At 38.9% G+C, this 12,390-nt stretch overlaps 1 protein-coding gene across 2 annotated transcripts in view; it reads right to left on the bottom strand.

Moving 5' to 3' along the window:
- The window catches only part of COL25A1 (collagen type XXV alpha 1 chain), a 374,446-nt gene that overhangs the window by 108,498 nt on the left and 253,558 nt on the right, over nucleotides 1-12,390 (bottom strand). The window lies entirely within an intron of this gene.

The raw sequence follows: 12,390 nt of genomic DNA, 5'->3' as shown, positions 1-12,390 counted from the left end.
AAAAAAAAAGTCTGCCCTCAGATGTGCTCCTGAAGATGGCTTATGTTAGATATTTAAATTTTCTTTTGCACTAATAGTGAAGGCTCCCAGAAGGAATAAGACTATACATCTATGGACATTTATTAGATCTGGTCAGTTAGTAAAATGGAAATAAGCCACCTTCATCTAGAGCAGCTTCCTAGGGTCCTCAGATATTGTTGAACTACAATTCCTATAACTTCCATTGATGAACATGAGCACTTGATGGGGCTGTTGAAGGTTGTAATCCAACATAATCTGGAATTACACAGAATTGGAATAGGCTGCTTTACAACATATTGTTTCTTAATGAACTTTGTAGACACCAACATACTCTGAAACAACAGATCTTTTTACTACATTTTAAAATGTTTTCTTCCCCATGCAACACAAAGCACACAAAGTACGCACACAATGAAACACTGAACATTTAACTGCGGCTCAAACAGGACAGTAAAAAAATGTTTTTGTGTCAACATTATAGTGTATTATAGATCTATTTTTCTATGTGAAGGGTAAAGGTTCATATTCCCTCATATTTCGCATTGAGTCATTGTTATATTGTAATGTCCTTTTATATTCAGAAAAGGTTATCAGACATGAAATGAACTTTCTGCACCCAATGATTTATACAGTACCTTTGTGCTATTGCACAGAGGGGTGAGGGATTCTAAAGAACTCCAAAGATCTGACCTCTAAGCACAGTCCAGCAAATTTTATAATATAGTTAAGATTGTTTTCTAAAAATCTCCAGGGCAGAACATTATGCAGGGAGACCCAGAGATTAATTTATCTTGCTGAAGGATGCTGCTTTTTTCTCTTTGCTCCCTGACCCTAGTACCAAAACCAAATTTTCCAGAAGAAAAAACATCTTTTTTCCTTTTATCATTTGCTCTCATAAAACTCCATTAACTTTGGCTAAACAGCTCTTAACGTTCTTCTAGTGGGGAGAAGGATTAAAACAACAACAACAAGAAAGGTAATTATATTGGCTTTGTTATTATACATGTGACATTTCTAACTGTGAATACATATTGTACTGTAATCATATACACCTTTACCTGGGAAATTAGTCCACTGGGACTTTTTTTTTCTGAGCAGATACCTTTTGGATTACACTATCATGTAAAATATCCCTCTTTCCCAAATAAGATACACACAAACCAGCGTGGTGTAGTGGTTTGACTGTTGGATCATGACTCTGGAGACCAGGGTTCGATTCCTACCTTGGCCATGAAACTCACTGGGTGGCCTTAAGCAAATCACATGCTCTCAGCCTCAGGGGAAGGCAATGGCAAACCTCCCCTGAAGAAATCTTGCCAAGAAAATCCCATGATAGGTTTGCCTTAGGGTCACCATAAGTTGGAAAAGCCATACAACAACAACAACAACAACAAATACAAAAATGCTAGTTGGGTTTTTTTTTAAACACACACACACACACACACACACTTATGTGGAATATATGTTTTAGTACCCAGAATAAATATTTACCTCTTTTTTCTTATGGTAACATAACATTATTGTTAACAGTAACATAACATTTACTTTCCTCATTTCTTTTCTAAACCACCATTTGTATTTGGGGTAGAGGAAAGAACCCCAAAGCACTGTCAAACATTAGTGTTCCATCTCAATTTTTAAAAACTGATTTTTTTAAAAATGCCATTTATAAAAAAAATATTAGTGAAAGGGAAAAATATGCAACTTTTATAGCAAGATTTTTTTTTATCTTGAAATCTTGGTGGCTGCAGATATGGCACACAGGAATAAATGCTTCTGCTTCAAGACACTTGAGATTTTATGTGAGGTCACCAACAAATTTAGATGGCCTTTAGAAATGGAATTAGGGAGAACCAAGAGAAAAGTCTATTAACGATCATGATAGATAAACTGAATTCTCAAGTACTGAAGCACAGAGAATGTAATGATTTACAAATTATCTAATTACTTACAAGTAGTTCTTTTTCTTAAACTATGGTATATTAATTACAACAGTATCTTAATAAAGGATAACTTTGGAATGTAACTTTTAAGTTAATTTTAATGGTACTGCATCAATGGTGTAGAAATATCACATGGTTCAATTTCTGGTGAAGATAGAATTCAGAGATATAGCCGTGTTAGTCTAGAATATCAGTATGAAAGGGATCTTATATCACAATCCTGAACCTAATTAAGTGGAATCAAGTATTAGCGAGTACCCTTGAATAGGAACGTACTATAACGTACTATAAATATTTTGGTGTTAACAAACAGTGAGATAATCATTTTAGCTAGATGTATAAAGAGCTCACAAACAGAACCCTGCACAGATGGCATAGAAGAAATATAGGTGCAAAGGTGGGATAGTAGTACTGGATATCTCATGGTCAAGGAATGAACAGGAGCATTTAAACCAGGGTAGTGAAAGTGTGTGACATGAGCTAGATGCATCCTCCAGGGCCATTTTTATGGCCTCCAGTCCCTTATGAGTTAAACAAAATTCTCTTCGGTTCCCCAGTGCAGATGACGAGGAGTAGAATGACTCTGCCATGATTTTGTCCTTTTCAGACAAAAAGGTCCAAGGGGGCACTTTTCTATAGCAGGAAGTGACTTCTTCTCCTGGGCTCCTCCTAGGCCTAAGCATGGTTAAACAACACTCAAGCCCTACTCCAGTGAGTATTTGGGCGGAAATATTTTTTGTCAGGGTTTAGGGTAGGGAGTCAGGAAGTTGAAAGAGACCACAAGGGACATCCAAGTCTAACCCCCTGCCATGCAGGAACACACAATCTAAGCACTCCCCGCAGATGGCCATCCAGCCTATGTTTAAAAACCTCCAAAGGAGACTCCACCTCTCTCTCTCTCTCTCTGGAAGTTCTTTCTAAAGCTAGAGTCTCTTTTCCTGTAGTTTGAATCCATTGCTCCAGGTCCTATTCTCTGGAGTAACACAAAACAAGCTTGTTCCAGGCTCAATATGACACCCCTCCAGGGCTGTCATATCACTTCTTAACCTTCTCTTCTCCAGGCAAAACAAACCCAGCTCCCTAAGTCTCTCCTCAGAGGGCATAGTTTCCAGACCCTTCAATATTTTGGTCACCCTCCTCTGGACACGGTCCAGCCTGCCAACATCCTCTTTGAATGGTAGTGCCCAGAAATGGACACAGTATTCCAGGTGAGGCCTGACCAAAGCAGAATAGAGTAGCACCATCCCACCACATTTGCATATTCCTTTAATTTGTACACAATACTGTATCTGAGTGTCAAGAGATACTGGGGATTTGGGGCTATGGTGTGCAGTTGCCCTATGTGGTAAGGTATCAAAATAGCTTATCCTGACACTAAAGTAACCAGACATGCTTTTTGACTCCACTGCCTGGCAACACTTAAACTGGGCATTGGACTCTCCTGGACATGAAGAATATAGGGCAGGAGAAAACTTGTAATTTAGCAGAGTAACAAGGGCTTCTTTGTATAGGTCTGTTTCTTTCTGTGATCACTTCTGTCCCCTGGACTTGTTCCTCGTTTCTGACTTCCTCACTTTTTTTGATGAAAGCAGATCCAGATTCAGACCCTGTCATGGGAGAGAACCTGCCTTGCTCACCATGGTGGATGACCTACACCAGGAACTAGACAGGGGGAGTATGCCCTTGTTGCCCTATTTTGAAGTGAGTCTAATTCTTTTTAACTGAATATTCCCAGAAGGAGCTGGAGGAATGTCATGATTCTTAGCCTGTAAATTCTCACAAGAGTTAATACCATCCTCTATCCTTTTCTTTTCTTTTTTACAAAAAGAAGCCACTGGAGGATTTGAAGTTTGGGGTTCAATTGGAAGTTGTCACTATGCCAATGATATCCAGGTCTATGTCTCCTTCCCAACGGTTATAAAGCAGACCGTGAAAATCCTGAATCATTGTCTAGTAAAGGAATGGATGTGGGTGAATAAATTCAGCATCAATCCAGAAAAGACAGAAGTTCTGTTTGTCAATAGGGAAGTTAATTTGGGATTGGGATCACAACCTGCTCCAACTGAGGTGGCACTCCCTCATCAAAATCAGGTTTCTAGCTTTGGATACTCTCAGACCCAACATTGCTCCTGAAAGAATTGTTGCCTTTGCCAGCTGCACCTTTTACTAGGGAAGATGGTTTTGGCCATGATAGTTCTTGCAGCAGTTATCTCCCGGTTAGACTACTGGGCCCAGCCGGCTGGAGGAGGCACCTTGTGGCTCCTCCACCTCTGGAGAAGGCCTTGCTGTTGCAGCCTCTTTACTCGGGGCCCAGCTGGCTGGCAAGGCTTTGTTCAGAGGTAGAGGAGCCGCATGGGGCCTGCACTGGACAGCTGAGCCCCAAGGAGAGAGGCTGCCATGGTAAGGCCTTCTCCAGAGGTAGAGTAGCTGCGAGGGGCCTCAGGCAGCCAGCTGGACCCCAAGGAGGGAGGCCTCCATAGCAAGGCCTTTCCTCCACCACCGCCTGCCATGTGGCATGGAGCTTCAGGCAGCCAGCTGGCCCATGCACGGCTCCGTCGCCGCTGGAGGAGAGGCCTTGTAATGCAGTCCTTGCTACTCGGGGCCCAGTCGGCTGGCTGAGGCCCCACCCCGCATGGCAGGCAGTGATGGAGGCCCTGCCCTGAGCCCCATCCAAGCCCAGCTAAGCCCCGTATGCTGCTGCCGCCGCGCTTTTATTGCGGCAAGAGATAATGATTGAGGAGGAGAAGGCGGGAGCCGGGAATGCCTCTAAACCCGGGCCGGAACATTCAAAATGGCCAAAAACCATGAATGTCTCAGCAGAATCCAGGTTATGGCAACCCTACTTGAGTACTATATACCATGACTATGGTGATCAGCTGATCTACCCCAGGCAGAAATATGGCTTGCACAACTCTGACAACATTTCATTATATCCCTGATTATTTACAGTATGATAATATAATATGTCCTCAGAGGAAGGCTATGGTCAACCCCATCTGAACACATCTTCTTAGGAAAACCTTGAAAGGTTGGCTTTAGGGTCACCATAAGTCAGAAATGACTTGAAGGCACACAACAATAATGTACATGAACTTTTATTGGGTGGGGGGAGCACAAAAGGCTGCATATATCAGGACTGGCTGACACTTGGAGGAGGCAACCTCAATGCACATACTGTTGCACTATGGCCAACTCATTACTTTCAGACTCCCCAAACCTAAGCATATAAACAAAATGAAAAAAAGATATCTCAGGAAGGGACCTCAAATGAACATTTTGCTTCTCTGGTCTTTCAAAGGACCTGATTATGAGCTACCATTGTGAACCTTGTAGGATATGAGCAAATCTTGGGCTGTTTACTTTATGACTCACAGTAGAAATCATAAAGTCTGTTCTTTCTTCTTCTTTTTCCCCCCTTCTACTGACCTTTCTGCACAAGCTTACATATTCCTGTGAAGATCTGGCAAACTAGACAGGAATTACCACCTGCTGCCCAATTGTACTTTGTACATTTATAGCCAGCTGCTACTATTTCACATTGAATCACTTAAACTGTAGGCCAGAGTAATCCTGACACATTATATGATGGCTTCCCCCACCCTTACAGCCACCTCAAGCTCTAATTAATCTCTCAGACCGGGTGCTCATTATTGTACCTGCTCGGGGGAATATAGTGTCTTGTATCATTCCCTATACAGTGCCAAGCAATCACAGCAGGAGCTTCTTTATATAAACCCTTTTATTGTAACTGCTGCTTTCTCTATCAGCAGCCAAACCAAAACAATAATACACTGCAGAATATGATAAGGCCAAAGGGCATTCTTCCTTCCAACATGTGCATTCATTCAAAACAGAACTGTAATTTTAAAAGAAAGAATATGGTTTTATGAAAACTTTGAAAACACAAGAAACAATCTAATATAAGATAGTTAATATTCAGGAGAGGGGGCATATTTCCTAAGGGATACATTCGCCCCAAAGGGTGCATCAAGTAATCTATTTCCATTCATGCTCCTGGCAGTGAATAAATATTACATTGTAATGCTTTATGGGCATTCTCTCCAACGAGACCCTTTTGCCTTTTAAACAGCTGATCCTCTAAAAGAATTTAAATTCCCCCATAGATCTGCATCATCCAGAAATTAATAATTTTGATAGTAGATGTCCCTCATGCAAATAATTAATGAGGTGGTTAAACTGTATCAGCACTCTAAGTCTCATAGGATAATTTATGTCCTATTAATTATTACTCATCGAGTGCCTTTCTATCTAGTTTCATATCAGTCTACTGATAATTCAATGGAGCACAAATGCTGTTTTATTATATAGTTTTGTCATTTGCTGTGACCTGTCTTTAGAGCAGTGTTTGGTATAAATATTCTACATGCATTTTAATACTTATTTATTTATTTAAATATTTATACCCCACCCTATATCAAAAAGATCTCAGGGAAACTTACAAATAATATTAAAATGACAAGTTAGACAGTTTTAAAGTAATTTAAATTAGCTAGAATATATTAAACATAATAATAGTTAAGATGGGTGTAAAAGATTAAAAATTTTAACTATGTATATCAGTATTTGGGATAAATTAATGAGGCCCAAAGGCCTTGATGAAAGCCAAGTTTCTACTAAATGAAACTACTATAGCATGTAGACAAAATAGCCTCTTTCAGTCCAGAGGATTATTCATACAGTGAAAATAATTCAGGCAAAATCTGTGTTGAATCTTTGCTGTTCACATACATTTTGAATGCATCCAATTAAGCTGGGGGGGCTGCCAAAATCCCCCACTTAACCCAGGATAATCAACATTGGTGGTTTTTCCAATTTTTAAAAAGGTTTGCATTCTCGACTATGTGACTAATTGATGCGAACAGACCCAAGATAAACCACTATATGTCTTAAATATACTTCAAATATATTTGAATAATTAAATCCACCTTTATTTGAGCGCTGACACATGTGAGCAACCAAACTCACAGAGATGCATATAGATGCAGTTCCATAGTGTGAGCAACAAACCCAGCATACATGAGTGAGATTATTCCATAGTCACATTAAATAGAACTACATGTGAATGACCCATACATCTTCTATGCTGACTCTACTCTTTCTTCTCAATGGCAACTATGCTGGTCTTTGTTCTGCCATTTTCTACTTGGACAACAGGTTTCTTCTTGAAGGTATACAAAATAACTTAGCAAAGTATAAGAAAGCCAGTTCCACTATTATGGTTCCCAACAAAACTATATTGGTTAATACTAATAATCCTAATTCTAACACTCATACTAATCAGCCATGAAACTCACTGACAACACCTTGGGCAAGTTACACTCACTCAGCCTCTCGGAAAGGCAATGGTAAAATCTTGCCAAGAAAACCCTATGATAGTGTTGCCATAAATTAGAAACAACTTGAGGGCACACAACAACACCAAAAATCATCCTTAGTTTTTTGTGGGGTTTTTTTTTTAGCTATGAAGCCATGTTCTAAAAGGAATAAACTCTTCTAGATCATGGCCTCATAGCCCGAAAAATTCACAAAAAACTATGGATGCCAGTCATGAAAGCCTTCAACTTCACAACAATCATCTTTCATTCTTCTAAATATTAAGGCTAAGATCGCATAAACTTGAGATTTGGTGAATATTTTCTTACCCTGAAAAATATGCCTCTAATTTCAGATTGATAGTGTAAATAGTGATGGAAGGCAGGGTGTGGATGTGCCCCTCATGCTTTTTATTTTGAAGGAACACTTCTTTTACAGTTACATTTAGCTCCATATCTGTTTGAAAATATAGAACCATATTGTTCTTAGTAACTGTTCTGCTCTCAGAGAAATGGGAGTGCCACTACAGTTGATAAATAAATCAACCTAGATAATGAGGAAAAGAAAATAGTTAAAGATTTCCATACCTTGGATCAAACACTGAGAACGGAGACTGCAACCAAGAAATAAAAAGACTTAGAATGGAAAGGGCAGCAATGAAAAACTAGCAAGATCACAATTAACATATACAACTGAGCACTAAAGTTAGAATTGTCTAGTCCATTGTATTCCCCATCACCATATACAAGTGTGAGAACTGGTCAGTGAAGAAGATGGATAGGAGGAAAATAAACTGATGTGAGATGTGGTGCTGGAGAAGAGTGCTGAGGATACTGTGGAGAGCCAAAAAAGACAAACAAATGGGTCCTTGAACAGATCAAGCCTGAACTCCCTAGAGGACAAGATGCTCAAATTAAGACTGTTGTACTTTGGCCACATCATGAGAAGATATGACTCATTAGAAAAGATGATAATGCTGGAAAAGGTGGTAGTAGAAAAAGAGGAAGACCACAAGTCAGATGGATAGACTCAATCAGGAAAGCCACAGGCATGAATCTAGAAGATGTAAGAAGACCTGTGGAGGATAAGGAGGCTTGAAATATCTCATCCACAGGGTTGACATGAGTTGGAGTTGATTCAAGGGCAGTTAACAATAACAACTGTCCTGTTATCAGACAGCCATTAAAATTGGGCAATAAGATAAAACCACTGATGGAAAGAAAAATAGTTCAGAGCAAAGCCAGTGTTTATTAAGAATATAATGCTTCTTACTCATCATTAATTCTTCTTTCCCTCCAGTATTGCTAAACTTGATGAGTTCATTGCAACTATGAAGGAAAAGGTCTATTTAAACACTTTACCAGATCAGCACTACAAACATCAACCTAGTACAAAAAGAAAACTTTTCAGTATCCCCAATAGCTCTCTTTTCATAATGGAAATCAGTGTTGGACACATTTGCCTCAACTCTGATGTTAATTATTTTATTTAGCATATGTCTTAGTAATGAATGTTTTATTTCATCATGATAAAATAGAATGCATTATTAAAATTATAACAGGTTGACCATTGCTGTGGGTTATTTCTCATATTAAATCCTGCAACAATGTTCTCTCAAACAAAGCTAATTTTATGGGAAGATGGTACATATATACAATATGTTCTGACATATTAGGTCCCATTGGAATTAGGAGATCTGGGTTCAAAAGCCTCATCAGATCTGAGCAAAGATACTGAATGGACTGGTCAGCTTTAGTTTTCAGCTTTAGTTTCCTAGCTATAAACCAGGAATGACTCAGGGATGTGATTAAGATGAATACAGTGCAAATCACAAACTACCACTGAAATATATTACTTCTGCTTTGTTATTCTGAAATTTTTTCATTAGAGGCAATCAGAAGAATAACAAGGGTTAATCATATAAGAATATTAACTAGAGAGTCCTAACAGCTCTGGAAGAGCAAAAGAATCCGTTTAATCACTCAAGTTAACAAAGGTTAAGATAATAAAAGAAAGTTCTGAATGTCTTCGCTTTCTGGAACTTAATCCCTCCTGCTGAAGACATTTGAAAGATGCTATCAGTTGCATGCAGCCCCAGCTGTTAAAAAAAATTACTTGGAATGCACCATGTGGAGAAAATAATTTTATGAAAATAGCTAAGTATGCACCCTGTGTGGCTTCTTACTGCACCTAGACCCCAAAACCAATTTAAAGTCAACTGCTGGATGATGATTTTGAGAACTGATAAACAATAAATCTCTCCCTATATCAGGACTGAATTGGAGTAGGTCATTATTATCATTGCAGAAAGATGATAGCAAATAGATTAATATACTCCATTAGACCATTTAGTGCACATTCAAGGTCTATTTTCATTAATTACTGCTCTGGCTTTACAATAAATCTTGAATGATCTTCAGGTGACAAGGTAAGGTAAAGTCATTTTGAAACCTTCAGATGACCTGCTAGCTTATTCTAGTGCCAAGGATTCAAGCTTAGCTCAAGTAAACACAAGTGAAACATCAGCCAATGCACAGAATGTCAAGCTGATTTTTCCCTCCTCAGTTAATTAGTAGTAGGGACCTCTCCAGACATTTGATTAAAGAAGCATTTGCCAAAGAATAATTCCATTGCAGAGATCTCAATGCATTAAGACTGTAATTCTACACCTAACTTACCTGGGAATAAGTGGCTCTAGGGATGAAAATAACATTCACAAATTTTCTCATTCTTGATTAGACTGTGTTTTGGAATAGGGTTTCAAGACATGAAAAGAACAGCTTCTGCAAGATTTTTCTTTGTGAGAAGAAGTTGTGTGAAAGCAAAAAGCACATTTTCTTTGTGAGCAGCAGCAGCAGCAAAAGCAATATATATGTGTGTGTGTGTGTGCGTACACACAAAAAAGGGATTCTTTCACAGAAGCAAAACCTCTGCAGGTATTTTCACAAAATAGTCCTGCAATGCATAAAGAATCACCAAAAGCCACTAAAATTCTCATAATGTCATATAGCAGGAGAACAATATTTAAAAAGCTTCACACTCACAAGTGAGAATGAAATAAGCAATATCTACCTCAAGTAGCATTGAACTCAACTGGGCTCACTTTTGACATGAACATGATTCTTTTATAAACCTGTAGCAGTTAGAAGTAGTTGCATGATCATATTAATGCTCTTTCCCAATTCCATGACAAAGAAAGTTGAGAGAAAGAAAAATACAAGCTGTCAAAAGTGAAATATACAACAATATTTATGAAGCTTCTCTCAGAAGATTGAAAATTATGGATAGCTGTGGGACTCTATATATCTGGAAAGAGCAACTTTTTCTAGTACTTAGCTTTTCAAATCTTCAAGACATGGTGTTTTGAGAGTTGCAGACACAGATGCCAAAATTATTAACTACCGTATGTTAAAACTATGTATCTGAGAGCTAAGGTCTTCTAATTGAGTTCTGAATTCTAGATATACTGATTCTATGAAATAGATGTAGAAAGGGATATATAATATGCAGTATACCACATTGCAAAGATGCTTGAAATGGGACCCAGATCCCTTCCTGTCAATTCCATGGTGGTACTTTACCACAGGAAGACACTGGTCTTTTGCTCTCTGGATCAATTCAGTACTATCATCAAGTTGGCCTGAGGGCAATATTGTGCCTTTCACTTCAGCAATGGCCAGGAGATTTGAGAGGCCAAAATCCTATATGTGATCCTGTATATGATCTATTTGGCCAGTCTTTTGGAAAACAGAATGTAGCAGTAAAGAATAAGCTTTGAGACTCCTGTGCCTAGTTAACTGCTTGCTTGCTTGCTTCTCAGCAAACCTCCAGACTGTTATCCCAGCACCTACAATTCTTGTGGATGGGATGATTGCTCTTCACTCTATCTACATTTCCTGCCTGGACACATCATAATAATAGATAATTTTAACAAAGCATCCAACTGGATAGACAGCCAAATTTCACTGCTGCTACAAGTGACAGTATAGTACACCCTGAGAAAAGATCCTTTCTGATATTGCAGTATACTTCCTAGCTCAGCCTCTGTGTTACATGTTCCAGCAGGCTCTGTGATAATGTGAGCCTTAGAATTGTCCACTACTTTATTATTCCAAAATAATACCACCATCCCAAGCAACTCACTGAAAATAATAATTTCCTATGCAAGCAGCAGGCACTTTACAAAAGAAACCACATCTACTTGCATTTCCAGTGAATCATTTAAAGAGACCAACTTCTGAGCAATATGGGAAGGCCAAGTGTAGCCAAAACCTGCATCTTGTTCCCAGGCAAGAAAAATCCTTCATCTCAAAGAGCTCTCTTCCTTGTTACAGTGTCCACATGATATATCCATGGACAAACATTTTGTTTGTGCTCAATAAAGCAAAGGACAATTCATGGACAAGGATTATGTGTACTGTATGTTTATATCCAAGAGCAATTGTATTTTTCTAAGAGTCTACACATGCGAAAAGAATACAATCGGCCCTTCTTATACACAAATTTTTTATACACAGATCAAGCATTCACAGTTTGAAAATGTTCAAAAAAAGGATAAATTTCAAATATGAAACCTTGATTTCCCATTTTTTATAAGGGACACCATTTTGCTATGCCATTATATTTAATGGGACTTGAGCATCCACGTATTTTGTTATCCACGGGGGATCTTGGAACCAAACCCCAGTGTGCAACAAGGGTCCACTGTACATGGAGAAGCTCTGTTCACGTTGTGTGTGTGTATCTCCTATATGTTTGCATGTAACATTGCATGAATGCACATTGTTTGAAGGGTAAACCAACATGCTGGATCTTGATCTTTTTCATTGGCCTGTTACAGACAGCCAAAATAAAGCTGCTTCGAGTCACAGTGGAGGTATGGTGTTTCAATGATGCATGTGTCCTAAGAGTCCAGAAGCCACACCAAAGCCACACTCCAGTCCTTAGGGCTAGAGCGTGGCTTTGGTGCGACTTCTGGACTCTTAGGATGCATGCATCATTGAAACACCATACCTCCACTGTGACTCGAAGCAGCTTTATTTTGGCTGTCTGTAACAGGCCATTATGTCTCCAGAGCAGAACTCATAAATGA

This window comes from Sceloporus undulatus, chromosome 5 (genome assembly GCF_019175285.1).
Source record: "Sceloporus undulatus isolate JIND9_A2432 ecotype Alabama chromosome 5, SceUnd_v1.1, whole genome shotgun sequence".
Lineage (NCBI taxonomy): Eukaryota > Metazoa > Chordata > Lepidosauria > Squamata > Phrynosomatidae > Sceloporus > Sceloporus undulatus.
The sequence above is the reverse complement of the archived record's forward strand: the minus strand, read 5'-3'. Positions and strand labels throughout refer to the sequence as shown.